Raw genomic sequence first — 3,314 nt, forward strand, 5'->3', positions numbered from 1 at the left:
GGGAAAGGAGAAGGGAAGGAGAGAGGAAGGAAGGAAGGAAGGAAGGAAGGAAGGAAGGAAGGAAGGAAGGAAGGAAGGAAGGAAGGAAGGAAAGAAGGAAGGAAGGAAGGAAGGAAGATTTATGCAAAGTGATCTTTTTTCAGAATGAGGAAAGGTCATGAAACAAAAAAACTCTCAGCTTTGATTAAAAAAATATGCCTTCTGAGAATTTCAGCTGAATTTAGAATCATAAAAAGGAATATTTATTATCTGAAGTTGCGTCCTCTCTCTCTCTCTCTCTTTCTCTCTTCATTACACATGCCCACACACCAAATGAATACTATACTTTTACCTATTAATGTGACACCCACTCAGAATTGGGGCATCTAAATAACTTTCTTTAAAAATTACCATGTTTTTGTCCTCAATGTATCATTCAGCAGACGAACCTTCCCTCGTTTTACATCTTCTGCAAACATCATTGCTCAAAAACATGCATGCATGATTTTCCCTATTTAAATCCACTTCAAGCATTTAAAACATAATGTAGCCCTTCCTTAGAAAAAGAATTGTAGGGAATGAACAGCCAAGCATAAGATTCCTGCTCCTGTGAAAGGTTATAACTATGTCTATCTAAACATATTTATACTTTCCTCATAGATCTTTTTGATATCAAATAAGATATTCATTTACACAAAGAACTACTTTTTCCTTAGAAATGAATGAATGAATGTCCTGCAATGAATTGGGGTTAACTATGTGCAGTGCTTTTTTTCTTAAAAAAAAAAAAAAAGTGCCGGAACTCAGACATGTCATACAACCTGCCTTGCCTACCCTACAAGGTTCCATCCCCAAAAGGTGCTGGAATTCCATTCTGGGCGTTCTATGAGAAAAAAAGCCCTGACTATGTGTGGATCTAATCAGTGGTGGGATTCAAATATGTGAACAACCGGTTCTCTGTGTGGATGCCACTTCCAGAAGTCTATTCTGGGTCTGGGCAACAAAAAATTAGCTACCGGTTCTGCTGAAGTGGTGCAAATCGGCTGAATCCCACCACTGGATCTAATCCAAAATTCTCTCACAATCATATAAAACAGTATTGGCATCTTTTTCCTTCCTTCCTTCCTTCCTTCCTTCCTTCCTTCCTTCCTTCCTTCCTTCCTTCCTTCCTTCCTTCCTTCCTTCCTTCCTTCCTCTCTCCCTCCCATTTAGTTGACATATTACTTATAATAAAATGACTTGATATGTGATACAAGTACAGTTTTCAAGTATTTTAACTGATAGTTTTTAATTTTACTTTTTAATAACATTAATTTGAGGTCAGCTACCTTTTCTATGAGCATGCTTCCATGTCATTATTATTTTATTTTTAAACTATTAAACAAGAGAAAGACATAATAATTTTCAGTTAATTTGTATTGCTGTTTCTAGATAACTATCATCACTGCATTTAAAAAAAACATTTGGTTTCAATCATTTTGTTTTTGCATTTATCCTTAGGCCTGTTGCAAATTTATCTGTTGCCAAAATAACCTTTGCTCAAACATAATAATATAATGTTCTCCTGAAAAGAAAATAATTGTGCCCTCATAGTTTGTTATGTCTTCAGGATGCAGTTCAAGAATAGAATTTGTCTATCTGACATGATTGAATGGAAAGCCAAAGGGTTATACTAATGTTCAAACAATAAGATTGTTCTCACTCAGCAGCAAGGTATCAATCAATAGTGTAGAAAGTGGTGAAATGAATCTGGTTTTTAACTCTCATTCCATATTATAAATCCCAAATCTCTACTTGATTCCTGAAGATTTATGGGGAACAGTTATATAATAGGCTTGTTGGATGCCAGTATATTAGTTTCATCATTTGACCATATGCTGAGAACATCTGTAGATGGATAAGTGATTCCCTGATGAAGGTTTCTGCCATATGATTTTTAAGAAGCTGAGGTAATTTTCTGGTTATCGTATTAATCTTAATTCTTACATCTGGAGGAAAAGCAACATCTTTATTTGGCTAGTTATACTCACTACCAAGATCCAATTATGATATATGAATTCATCTTCCAAACAGCTTCATATGATTTAAAAAAAATGAGATGACAAGCATGCATAGTGGGTATCCAGCATGGAGAGAGATACACAGAGACAATTTCTGATTTTTACACCTTGCATTACAGCATAGTATAAGGCAAGAACTTCATTCTCTATTATATGTTGGCGAACTATCTTCTTCAAATCTATGAATTGTCTTCATTCCATGGAATTCTATATGCTGACAAGCCTTCAGGATTCTTTACTGACCATTCTAAAGTAGTATAAGGATAAATCCTGCAAGATTCTCCAGAGGGCTTTTGTGAAGTTTCTGAATACCTTCAGACTTGCTGTTATTTTAACACAGTGAAGTATTTTATTGTACAATTAAGATCAAAGCAGAAGATATTTAGACTGGAATCAAGTTGGAAGGCGCTCTTTTATCTGTGCATATGTAATAAACTGCATATATATATATAGTGGTATATATGCAAGGCCCTCTAATTGGACTATAATTCTGGCATTCTTGACAAGATCTCATGGAAGTCAGAATCTAACAACATATTCAGGGTTATTTATTTTGATCTTAAGTCTTCCATCAACTATTTTAGCATAACTGGACATTTCCATTTGAATCCAGTATTCTTTAAAATAAGTATGCTAAAATGCTAATGCACTGGTCCAATCTGACACTGGAAATTGACTATCTTGCTATGAATGACCAGCTTGAGGCTGAAATACATTAGATCCAAAAAATTTGAGGGTATCACAGGTTCTCCAATTTAATGTGTTACCATTTGTTTCATTTTTAACAAACAAGAGCAGATTTCAAGTATGGTATGCATGTTTGCCTAGGGTGCATATTGCTTAATTCTTCATTAAGTAATAACTAATGTAGCTATTTTAGTCCATCTTTCATTAGTATGTAGTATATTAAATATTACTTTAAGCAATAAATATTCCATCAATTCTTTCAGAGTGCCTTTTCCCCAGAGTAGATTGAAATAAAATAGCCTTACCATGTTGGGGATCAGACTGAGACATTATATTAGGGGAAAGTACAACATTTTGTTGATAACTGCAATTCAAATTATACAGTTTGTTTTGCAAAAATGCAAGATAATTAACTTTTTCAAAATGGTCATCTAAAATTTTAAAGATAATCTTTAATTGATATTATTCATGATTCTATTCCTCTATGACTTTTTTAGGTGAGTAGTTGTATCAATAGATGTATTGTATCTTTAACTATTTTATTATACACTAAAATGGAATCAGAAAATAATTTTGAGGAACACCCCT

This window comes from Crotalus tigris, unplaced genomic scaffold (genome assembly GCF_016545835.1).
Source record: "Crotalus tigris isolate CLP2741 ecotype Arizona unplaced genomic scaffold, ASM1654583v1 scf7180000017536.10889498, whole genome shotgun sequence".
In the NCBI taxonomy this organism is placed as follows: domain Eukaryota; kingdom Metazoa; phylum Chordata; class Lepidosauria; order Squamata; family Viperidae; genus Crotalus; species Crotalus tigris.